We start from the raw sequence: 13,046 nt of genomic DNA on the forward strand, positions 1-13,046 counted from the left end.
AGCTCACGCACGTGTTTTGGGGACACCGCCAGCAGGTGGCGCTATTTGCTCTAGACCCTCGCTCATCTCGGGGCCTGACGACGGCGTGACAGCAAGAAAAAATTTTTCTAAAGGTTCCTCCTCTGAAGTGTTTCCTTTTAAAAGCACACGTTCCTCCATTTCCCACTTTAAGCAGCATTATCAACTTTTATTAGCCCATTACATGCCAACATAATTTTGTTTTGCTTAGTGTTAGTTTTGATAATTGCGCAGTTCCTACTTGCAAGCCAAATCGACTATTCTCAGGGTACACACATCACCCTTTGTACAAAGCTTTTCCAAACTGTGGTATTCTCCAGAACGGCGAAGGTATCAGCTTCTAATTAGAAGTCTCACTTGATTATTAAAATAACCTTAAACTTGTAATATACAGTAAAATATCTTCCTTAGGTTTTAACAATGGTATTGCATAAGTAACAAATACTTTCCTAGTAAAGAAACTTGAAAATTTTAGTCATTTTATTTATTTTTTAAGCACAAAAGCAAGTCACCACCTTCCTGCATTCTTGTAGAATTAAATCCTGTGCCCACGAAATGGCTCTGGAACAAAGACACTAAATAACTGGAACAAATTGTGGCTATTTGGTATTTTCCATTGTTCAAAAAGATAAACAGAAAGTCCTTTGTCACTTGCCCAATTACTCATGTTTTTATAAGGAGCTTTTGAAATAATATTTGGTAACACTGAAGAGCTATAGCCTTGCTGCATATGGGTGGCTGAGAAAAGCATACGGACTCCAGCCTGGCTCCAGACCCATCTCTTCCAGCAATGACACGCTTGCACAAGCTGCAATAGATATAGAAGATGGGGAAAGGTGTAACGGAGAGAAAGCAACCGGAGGAAGAGGACAATGCCCACAACAGTAAGTGGATCTCTGTCACAAAACATGGGCATTTTTCCCTGAAGCCGCTATCAAATAGAAGTAACTCAAGAGCCTAATGCAACACGACCATTTACAACAAAATGGTAAAGATGGAGAAATGAACCAAAAACTTCCACAGCCATCGGCAGAGCAATTCCCAATAGCGTTTAAGCAAAAGGCAGGGTTTTTTTAGGTTGAAAACTCACTGAAATATTGGAATATTAAGGACTGTCAATGGTTAAGTGATACTGCTTTCCTAAGCCCATTACATGAAAAAAGAACAATAAATAGGAAACAAGGCACCATGTGTTCTGGAGACTAGGAAACAAGGATCAGTTACTATTAATATTAAATCGCAAGGTAGCAAAATTTTAACTAAAACCCCAATAACCAAAGTATAAATATATCCCCTCAACATATAGTGAAGATGGATGGGCAAGGTCAGCAAAACAGCTATACAAAGTTACGTCTATACATCAGTAGTTGTGCTTGTTTAAAAAAGAACACAACAAAATAAATGAAGCCTGGAATAAAAAGATTATGCCATGGAAAAAAAACCCAAACTCAACTGGTTGGGGATGAGGGGGTTACACCCAGTGAGGTGACCTGAACTCCCACAGCAGCAGCTCTTACCAGCTATTCACTGGGGAAGGTGGTGCTCAGCTTTCCCTAGAGAGCGCAAATCCCTCCCAAACAGCGCCCACATTATGAACTCAACCTGCCTAAAAATGAAGCTTTTAGGGAGGACTGGGAACACCGTTGCTCCAAATGGCTATGAGAAGAAAGGATGCCTGTTTCTTTGCAAAATCGTAACTCGCTACAATCAATAAACTGAGTTTATTGATGAGTAAACTCAGTTTACAATAAACTGAATTCAGAATAAACCAAGTTTAACTACCTTGGACGTGAGATTTCTGCAGTACTGCAAAATATCAATATTAACACTTGCAGTGAACATGCATCCCCTATACAGTCTTTACAGCTGTCCTCTCTGCTCCTCTTGCCATAGGACCATTTAAAGAGGTCTAGAGCCTCCTCCTGCTAGGCTTACAATGCTGTTGGACGCAGACAGGACCGAGCTTGTTTTTATTCCTCAAAGCCAACTCATTTGTAGCCCGCTGCCATCTCACAGCATGCCGGGCAGCTAATGGACACACAGTGCATCCAGCACGGAGGGGGGCAGGTGGCAGGCGCCCACTGAAAAGCTGTTGTGTGCCAGCAGCTTCCCCAGCCAAGGGGAACAGGTCTCTGTTCAACGTGTGCTGCTACAATAAAGTCACTGTGCATACACATTTCCAATTCCCGTTTAAAAGCTAATGTTACTGGTGTCTAATCAAGCGTAGGAGAGAGAACCCTTGCAAAAGGACAAGGGGCTTTTTAATTTTGGCCCTTCATCAATTAGCAGAAGCAGGAATGGTGTCCGAGTGTTCCTACATACCTACCCAGGTGAGACAGCCCACAGAGGTACAGATATACACCCCCAGCAGAGTTTCTAGATGCTGAAACAGCAGCAACAGCATTTCGGAAAGGATGATCTCCTTAGATATAACTAAATAATCTGCATTTTGGGGATGCCTCAGGAATTCATTGTTAAAAACCAGTCAGCAGACTGAATGAAGGACAGGACCAGCCCACCTCCTCCTACACCTCAGCCCCACTCAATGTATTAAGTACTCCAACAGCACCAGAGTTAAACGCATCTTTACCTCCCTGTCCCCAACTATATTATCTGTGCTTCCTGAGAAGGCAAAAAATTAAATACAGGCCACTCACCACCCCTTGATTTATTGAGTTGGAACATCACGGCCATTTCTGATGCCTTCAACAGTCCTTCCAGTCCAAGTCTCCAGTGGAAAGGGTTTACCTCAACTGCCAGCAGGTTTCTGCGAAGGCTGGTTCCCACCAGAACTGCATTGATGCTCCTGTTTCCAAAGGGCTGGGATCAGCTGGCTACACAAACTGGCAGAAGGGATCTACTTTGTACCACTGTAGTGGTTTGAATATGTCCACCACTACCAAGAGACAGCAGTTTGGATTCATTTCTTTTACCCAGTCTCTGTCAGACAGTCTTAGTGAAGAGGAGTAACACATGCTTTATATGAATTATCATTTGACGTTACAGTAGTAGTTTACTCACAGAAGGAGCGGGTGCCAACAGGCATACTCTGCACACAGAGGTGGACCTCACACGCAACGTTAATGCATGTGCAATTCCTGGCATTGGCTGTGCAGCTGAGTATTCAAAATCTGGTAAGAAGTTTGTTGCGCTGGGCTATGCCACAGTCAGACAGAACTTGCTTCAGCCTCAAAATTAATTTAGGGTTTATCTTTCCAAAAAGACTGGCTCCATAAGTGACCAATTGTGTCCTTACTCAAGGACAGAGCCATGAGCCAGGTAGGCAGAAGACCAAGTGAAGGTAACTCCTTTTTCAGTGCTATTAACCTGCAGACGTGGCAAGAAGAGCGTCTGAAACAGAAGCACGTCAAGAACATGCTGAAAGCACTGCCTGTCTCCACTTCACTTACAAGCAGGTCCCTGGCAAAAAGTCATGACATTCTCCAGTAGCTATAAACTCCTGAAGAGAAATACTGAAGCCACATTAGCAAACTTTCCATCAAACCAACAGTACATTAGGTGGGTGACCTGGCCTCCATTCACTGCCCTGCAGCTATGCAAGTTAAACTACTGTGCCTTGGGCTCTCAGTGTATAAAATCAGGCCGTGAATTATCTGTTTCTCTGACATACTACAATAATTCACCCATTAAGGCAAACAATGCTTAGGAACGGTGTAAAGTAATACTTGGAAACTGGAGACGGAAGCCATATTCATCAGAATTCCCACTCAGAGAAAGCAGTTTAACAAAACACTCCTGTCAAATTTGATAAGAAGGCGGGTGATAACATCAGCCTTATTTCTCATAAGTAAAAGGCAACTCTGCAAGCCAAAATGTGCTTTCACTCTCACCTTCCCTGCTTCTCCCTATTCCTGCCTAAGCCTGTAAAAGACCAAAAACCTTTTTAATGTGAGATAATTAAATGAAAGCCTGTGGATCATGACACTACAATGAGACCACTGTAAAGGCTTAAATGATTTTCTTTCGATGCCTGCTTGTCACTCAACATTGCAGAGACACAACAGGGAGCGACTGTAGGAAACAGACTCAATTGTTTTATTGGAGTCATTATGTTTGTATTTAATAATGGCCGTATATCAAGGAAATTATTATTTGATGAAACATGCAGCTGTACAACTGCACGGCCTCCATATACTCCAAACAACCCACTACAATCAACCTCTTATCTTTCTCCTCTTGCTTTGCTGTTGAGCAACCCCAGAAAGCTCACAAGATGACTGCCTTTCAGGAAGTGTCTTTAAGGCTCCAACTTATTAACGAGCTCATCTTTATCTTCAAGGGCAGAGTCCAAACGAGCCAGCTACTTTCCACTTTCCCAAAAGAGAGAGAATGATGACAAATGGGTGTAATGCTTTTGTAATTTCAGTTATCAGAAGGGGCTTCCATTTTTGAGCGAAGATTAAAGCAGGAGTGGAACAGAGGCTAGATTATTAAATACAACTCTGAACAGGGAGGCTATGACAGGATGACTAACGGTAGGACATTTTAAGTTAATGGTCATTACTCAACCCTTATCCAAACTCACACTGTTAGAAGAGCAAGCAGTTTCCACCACTGATTACATGGGGCATGGACCTTAATCTTGCAAAACTGTTTATGCAGATGCCTCTGTGAAACTCAAGAATGATGGGGTCAGTGCCAGGGTGCTACAGCAGACAGAGAAAAAAGGAGGGATTTTCCCTAAAAGTGACCAGCACAAGGGTTGTAAGCATTACCACTAGGACAGAAACCTGAAAGCAGAGCTATGGTTGCACTTCATGTTTCAGGGTGTCAATGGCCTGCAGGTAAGGCTTGTAAGTTGGAAAAACACATGAAGAACTGCAGGGATGTTGCTCAGTATCTAGCAGCCAGGAAAAGAGAACGGGACACCCTTATTCCTACAGCTATCATGAGCCTTTTTGAGCAGTTCTCGGCAAAGTCTATGAAAGTTGCCACTCAGAACCAGCAAAAAACTATTTCCTGAAATATTAAAAAAAAAAAAAAGAAAAGTTGTAATTTAGACATCTTCCAGAGAAGACTGGATCAACAAATACAGATTCCAGGTCAAACTCATCTAAGGAGTTTAGATTAACCAAATTTAATAAAACAACTCTGGCAGCCCATTGTCATGTACCGCATCTCTGTGGTTGTCCTTGCAAATGAACAGCTTGCTTGCAATGTTCAGCCGAGCACCCTTTTGGGCAAATTACTTGGAAAACATATTTATAGAGGCCTGATACGAAGCTGTCACATTTGCTAGAGCCCCATGCAGTTCTGATGAACCTGAGAAGAAAATGTCGTTGGTGGTTTATTTTCTCTTTTGCAGAAGAAACTAGTATTTGTTCATGGATGGGACTAGCAGGATCTCAAATTGCATTTACATTGATTTTAAAGGAGGAAGAACACTTAAGAAGTGGCAATAGCAGCTAGTTAAAACAGTAAAGAAGCAAAAAGAACAGGAAACCTGAGCCACCCCTAGCCCACAGCCTGCCCTGGCAACCGCCAGCTTTAGGAAGTCCTTAAAACAGACTATGATGATGTTCCAGTCAGTATACTAAAGAACATGCAAGAAAGCTCTTATGACTTCTTCTGAGCTAGCTTAATCCTCTGGTAAGCAGCATTTTTGCTTACCCTAGCTGTTCTCCTAGCACAGCACTGGGCAAAATCCTTACCCCACAGGAGTCACCGCATTAAGCAAGCTGGGACAGAATTTCACTCATGCACAGAGAGGTCACCACACAGTCCATCTGACATTAAATACGGTCGTGAACCAGCCCTGCTGTGATCTTTGGACAATTTGGGTTTAGTTAGCCCTCAGGGCATTCTGAAAAGCTCATCTGTGGCCCCCGGCTTTTAATGAGGAAGCCACACACACAGGTGGCTGAAGATGCTTTGGGAAAGTTTAAGCTAAGTAATCGTAAGATGCATTGATTCAATTTCTGAGAAACTAAGAAGTCTGTCTCGGTTCACAAACTTGTAGGAGACACAAAATGCATCACTGAACCGTGACATCTTGTTAGAGAGCAGTAAAAGTCCAGGCAGAAGTGTTTCCCAGTAACAAAAGCCTCAAGTTCGAGCATGTTTGTATCAGGAGTGTAACCTGCTTCCTTTCCCTTTCCTAGACTGTGCTGCCAGGACAGAGAGCAGCGTTTTGTTTCTGGTGATTTCTTTCAAGAGTTAATATCCATCCCCCCTCGCAGGTGCTTGTTGCTCATTTTTACAAACCCAGAGTTCTGCATCAAGGGTTTCATGCCACAAAAATAAAGCATCATTAGAAAAAGATTTGCTTAGAAGAGCAAATACACACACTTGTGTTTTCCAAAGCCCATTATTTACATTTTATTCTTTGGAATATAAATAATTTCATTACTAAAAACATACAGAGTTTACTAAACATCTGTACTCAAAATGAAGCTGTGCCCACTACTATTGTCCATACCTTTTCCCCATTTCTTTTCAACTTTATAGTTGAATGTATTTCCAAAATCATTCTATGAATAGCTACGTAAACCTAATGGTCTTATTCTGATCAGACCCAACTGCATTGCTCCAAATGCTACACCCACTAATGGCTTAAGAAAGGCAGGCAACATGAGTCATCAAGCTCACTCTCAAAAAAACCCCAAAAAAACCCGCATGCTATTAAAAAGGACTCTCTAACGAAAAGGGAATTCCTGAAGCTGCTGAAGAACATGAGGCCAAGCCGATGCAGTATTTCAGAGAAACCTCCCACCTGTGCAGCATCCCAGAGCTCAGCTGCCAGCCGATGGGTATCTAAAGGCCAGCTCCATCACCCAGGGATACTTGCAGCACTGAGGAACACGCTCCACTACATGCTGCAGATGGTGAAAAGACTATCTGGTTCAGACCTATTTGATAGCCAGACTCATTGATCTCCGTGCCTTCATGAATATGGCTCTACATGAGCACTTGTTGTCAGCCTGATGTGTGAAGAAGGCAGTAACTCAAGATCCTTATGTTCTTCGAGTACAGCTCTTTATGTCATCTGGGCACAGCTATGAACTGCGATGTAATCTGATTAGACATCAGCAATATTCAGCGATGGGAAGGGCTAATACACTTAGAGCAAATGGCTTGGAACACAAAGCGCAATCCCACCACATGCACAGCAGAACACGCACGGCTTATTTTGAACTAGAAACTTCCAGAGGCTGTGAAAAGCCTACAGGTACCTCTCCTATTTGTGTTTAGCTGTCGGCATTGCAAACATCTCTGGCCCCCAAAATCAAAAGCTCCTTAACTCAGGTCTCCCACCCACCTGTGCTGCTGCTCCCAATCCAGCATGGATTTCAGCTACGGCCAAATGGCTGCTGCCTCTGAAGCACAAAATCAAGCACCACCAAGACAAACAGGTGCAAAAAGCAGAAGAAAAAATTATTTTTAAATCCAAGTCAGCTGATCTAACTGAAACCCCACAGCAAGCAGATCTGCAGAATAAAGCAGTGCTATTTTTACATGCTGTCACTTCTTCCAACAGAGCACGCTTCCTTAGTGAATGAAGGGGAAGATCATGGGCGGGGGCAAAGGGAGGTAAAAATCATTCAAACCACCTTAAGAAATTATCAGTTCAAGAAATTTTAGATAAAGTCCATTATGTTTCAGTTAGTTATACAGAGATACAGCATCATCAACACATCAAAAGACTCAAGGCACACCTAAGCATTGAGCACAGCCACTTAGTCCCTGGGCACAAGGGGAAGCTCTGCCCCTGCCCCAGGTGTTCAGGGATGCGGCTCCCTCTCCCTGAGGCAGCCTCATGGCTTTACTCAGTGTTCAAGAACTCTAACTGCAACTGGCATTACTGAGGGAGATGCTGGTGGTGATCCTTCAAAAGGCAATATGACCTCTTTCCAGTACTTTCTCAAGGCAGCTGCTCTGTGTGCTCCAAAGGCCATTTAAAAATCATCTCAAATATGTACTGAAATACCCATGGCTCAACTTCATCCCCCCTGATTTATTTAGTGTGTCTCCAAACTAATTTCAATGTGGCCTGGTAGAAACCTAGAGTTTAAAAACACATTGACTTTGCAGACTTCTCCAAAACTCAGGAGGCTCGTTAGCAGACACACAGAGAACCTGCACACCTCTTCAATGGAGTGGCAGATAACAAAAGGGTAGCAAGAATCCAGGGCACAGTGCTTACAGTTATCCAGATCCCTCCAAAGCTCACTTTGCCCAGTGCTATATATATATAGTTGTGCTGTTCACCAGGTCAGCTCTCAAACAGTTAACCAGTTTTATCCTCACTGATAGGCTTTTTTTTTTTTTTTCTTATTTTCAACTCGTTCCTCAGCCTTACTACAAAATAATGAATTTTCACAAAAGCGAAGGAGAATGTCACCGCATGGGTTTGACACCAGCTGACTCCTTAAGCCCCCAGTACGAAGGAATTTGATACACAACACTGAACTCTGCTTAAAAAAACCCACATAATATTCCACCTGTTATAGAAAGCGAAATGAGGACAGTCACCTCTGAACACAGAAACCAGAGGTCTTTGTGCTTTTGGCCACAAACTCAAACACACACTCTGAAAGACACAGCAACCTCTGTGTTCACACTTTTGAATCTGGAAAAGGTACAGGAATTTTCTCCTTTACTTGTAAGCAGCAAGTGTAGCAAGCTTCGCACAAGAACAAGGTTGCATGCAGATCAGGTGAGACAGCTTACAAGCACAGGACTGCGCTCCCCAGATCTTTGGCTGCTTTGAATGCACAGATTCACATGCTCCGCAGGCAAACTCCTGTTTATCCCACAAATCCTTCCAAACAATCTATGCTGTCAGGCTGCATTTAAAGTGTGCCTGCTTAAACCACGAAGAGTGCAGCAGGAGAAAAGCTTCACAAGTTCCTTTGATTCACAGAAAGAAAAAAAGCACATCTTGTAGAAAAGATCAAATGAAGCTGCAGAGGTGCGTGGCATTACAAACATGGCATACAGCAAGACACTTCGCAGCACTGACTGGCATGCAAACACCAAGGGCATGCTTATCTCTTTCTACGAGAACAGAGCAACTGGATTTCTTCTTCCAAACAAGTTTTGTTGGACTGTAGTGAAAACATATTGAACACCGAACAGATGAATGTAGTTCTGCTGCACTTGCTCTCTGCGATGCACACACATGCAATGCACACCAGATTTGTAAGATCTGTGCAAGTAGACTAAATTTTAAAATATCACTCAATCACCCTTCGTAAGAACAACTGTAAGAAGCTTCAGGAAAATGGGATTTCAATCAATGAAAAAGACTAGAAACCAAAAGACAGAAGGAAAACAAAGATGAATTAAGAGCAAGACATTGCAAATTCTGACATTTAAGCCTTGAAAGGGGAGCAGAAGCTATCATATGCCCACAGAAGCTGCTTTACAGCACTGCTTCTCCATCATTTTAGCTGTCCCTTCACTGCACTACAGAACACTTTCTGTACCTCCCTTCATTGAACAGCCCCTAGGAGAGGAGCAGGAAGGAATTTGCACTCACACTCCACGCAGGACAAACCTTCAGAGCACTATGACCATTCTAGCCAAGTCCTGCTCATCTTACAGTCCTTAATCACGAAACCAGCTGGGGCTGGGCAGTTTTAAATAAGGCTGTGATCCATATACAGTGTGCTGCTAAGGCTTTTGTAGCAATAGCATGAAAAACTATGTCAATACCCTGCTTAGGGGATGCCCCTCTTTCCATGGTAGGGAAGTCCATGTGCCTGTACTGCTCCGCTCCAACTGCTAGTGTAATATGTTTCGTTACTGGTTTTTTCCTTTCAGCATTTCATGCATAAACCAGGGAGACAAAACTGGAAGTGACCTCAGGAGGCCATGGGGTCCAACTTTGATGAGGTTCCTAGGAGTCTGTCCAGTGCAGATTTGAGTGTCTCTAGGGGTGCAGATTCCTGGGCTCCTCTTCCAGTTGCCAACTAGTGGCCCTGTGAAAATTGTTTTCCTTACCCAAAAATCCAGAGTCCATTGTCCCAGCAGTTCAAACCCACAGGCTGTACTCCCCTGACATTGCTTCATCAACATAACAACAGTAAATATATGTAGAAAGTGTTTATTGGTTTTACCAAGTAAAAGCTTTGATGCCAAAGGAGTTCAAACACCCACTTTATGCACACAAAACAGCATTATCACAATCCAATCTGGGAAAAAATTACATCGGTGGTATTTTCAAAATGACACAAAACCAATTAAAGTTCCCCTACAAAAAGCAGCCAGCCTAAACACTAACTTGTTCAAATGCATCCATGAACATTTGCTGCAGTTTTTAGCATTTCTCAAAAAATGAATTCACAGTACTTCATGATTAAGCTGATTGTAGTACAGAAACATTCATCTGGTTATTTGACATCTCTGGTAATGCAGGAAATCCATCTAAACCTCACAGCTCCTCACACGCTCTGATGCTCCCTTGTTCTTCTAAGAGACCTCATCAACCTGTACCTACAACGCACAGTTGGTTGTGACCTATTGCTATTAATTTGTCTATTAAAGACAAAAGGAGGTCAAAGTTGGATGGAGGACTTCTGACCTAGGCTTTAAGCACTGTAATGCACAGGACTAGCATATAAATTACAAGTTTAGAGGAAAGTGCTCAGAGAGGGTCACCTATTTAGAATTTATTAACTACTCCCCCCAGAGACCACCCTGATTTAGTACCATGTAACCCACATTCTCACATTTCACAGTGATATTGTTACACAAAAGGTTTCTCTTCCTTCCATCCTACTCAGCCATGTGAAGCAGGAACGATCAACTCACCCAGCTCTTTTCCCAAAGACGATCAACTTGAGGGACAGGTCGCTCAGAAATTACAAACACACAAACATGCACACTGTACAGAGAGTTTGAGGAAACCCACATTTGTAACACTGTGCTGGACATGCTGGGGAAGAAAAGCCTTGGATCACTCAACAGAAAGTCATCTTGCCATGTGGTTTCAAAACCAGTTTGTAACACACAGGGCCAACAGAGATGACGAGATTTTATTTTGCTAACCAAAGTGAGAGCCACCGGGTTTTGGAAGCTTTACGACTTGGGCTCTGGTCCCAAATCCCCAAGCGTAAGCTTGACTCAAATCCATCTGCTGCTCACCAGCATGTTCAGCTCTGTCGTAGACTGAATGGCAGAAATCTTGCAAGACAGTGAAAAATATAGTCTGCAGAATAAGGATGCAGCCGCTCTAAAAAGGTGCGCAGGAAAGATGCATTTACTGAATTGCCCACCTTCCCCAATGGGTAAGTAATGCTTTAAGGCACTGATTGATGAAGTGTGTTTTTCGAGATGATGGCACGTACCCTACTGCAAGTCCACAGGCAATGCAAACCCCAGGCTGCCATACAACAGGGTTGAGATCATGGCAACCAAACACCGTACAGAGCAAAGCATCTTCTCACCATGCACCCAACAACAAGCGACCCCCACGTGAGCTGCTCAACAACACTCGTGTGCCTATACTTAACATCTGCACTGAGAAGTAATTTATGGTTTTATTTAACAGGAGCTTCTCAAAAGGGGGCAAAGGTGCCTCAAAGTGTTTTCCCCAGAGTAAAGTGCGTCTGCAGACAGTCCTTGAGGAGCAGCTAACACAGGAGTTTAATAACACAATATTGTTCTCATTCCTTGACATTCTCCTGGGCATTGCAGTGTCAATGCAAACCAAAACTTTTCTGTATTTAAAGTCACAGTTAAGAAGAAAAACACACACACACTTTTCACATCATTTATAGATCAGGCACAACTTGTTCCAGAAAGAATCAATCCGTTTCTCCCACTTATATAGATATCCACCAACCAACTTAACCACACTGAACAGCCAAACACGTGTACTGGTAACTGGTTTTGTTAACACAACACACCAAAGTGAAAAGGAACCTTAATAATGTGATACAAGCAATATTTTAATATATATATATTTTTAATGTGCTCATTTTTAATGTGGTCAACTTCAGCAGTTACGCTCCAGTAAGCATGATGTATCATCATTCTTAATAGACTTCCAATGCAACAGCAGTTTCTGATTTATTTCCCCCCATCTCACATCCTCTTCAAAGTCCATTTCTATTTCAAGCATCAGTACCCAATGCCTGCAACATCTGCAGGTTGCCAAGCCAGTTTATCTATGGAAAAATGGATATGAACTACTTGCCAACAGAAGAAAATACACCCTGCGCTGAAAACCGACTAGCTTGTGCTTTTCCCATCTATCTATAAATATGGCAATGCCAACTGCTAATTAAAGCAGACAGGTTCAAATGGTGTAAAAGCTGTAATCACAATATGACACGTCTAAGTCTCTAAATATATCTATTAAAAAATGAGGCTAAAAAGCCCTCCAACCAAAACCCTGTAAAGGGATAAGCACTCCCAGCTTTTTACACTGTGTTAAGGAGAACGGAGCGCTGCTGATAAAGGCATCCCTGTGCAGGAAGCACAAGATATGCAGTGAGAAGCACAGCAAACACAGCCCATGAGATCTGTTGTTACATGGTACTGAAGCCACACTCTCCTCAGGCTCCCGAGGAGCCCTTCAGCTGCCGAAGTATCTGCTCGTGACGTAAGCTGACAGTAACTGCAATGCAGCACTCGCACAGGCACTGAGTATCTCTGAATTTGTCTTCCAAGGCAGCAGCACTGTCACTCATCGTGAGCAAACTCAAGGGCATGCCTTCAACAGAAATAATTGCCATGTTTAATCTGTCCAGCTGCAATCAATTTCAGATACAACTGCTTGCAATAGGCTTTAGCCTAGATTTTTATAACAGTTTGTTTAAAGTAGGTAAAATAAATGATTCAATTAAAAAGATTGCCCCCAAAGAACTGTTTTTTGGTACAGGAGTAAGGACGGTATAATTGGGTCTTGATGTAAGCAGTATTTCTCTGGTTAAGAAAAAAAATCTGCCCAAATAAAGTAGTTTGTGTCATTAAGCTGCCATTCCCAACAGGATCAAAAGGCCACGAAAGGCACGGCTTGTAGGCCAGACTACGATAAAAGAAAAGAACAAGGTACCTCA

At 42.7% G+C, this 13,046-nt stretch overlaps 1 protein-coding gene across 21 annotated transcripts in view; it reads right to left on the minus strand.

Moving 5' to 3' along the window:
- The window catches only part of MTSS1 (MTSS I-BAR domain containing 1), a 127,037-nt gene that overhangs the window by 35,850 nt on the left and 78,141 nt on the right, over window positions 1–13,046 (minus strand). The gene's annotated exons all lie outside the window — the stretch shown is intronic.

The sequence above is a fragment of the Falco naumanni genome, chromosome 3, assembly GCF_017639655.2.
Source record: "Falco naumanni isolate bFalNau1 chromosome 3, bFalNau1.pat, whole genome shotgun sequence".
In the NCBI taxonomy this organism is placed as follows: domain Eukaryota; kingdom Metazoa; phylum Chordata; class Aves; order Falconiformes; family Falconidae; genus Falco; species Falco naumanni.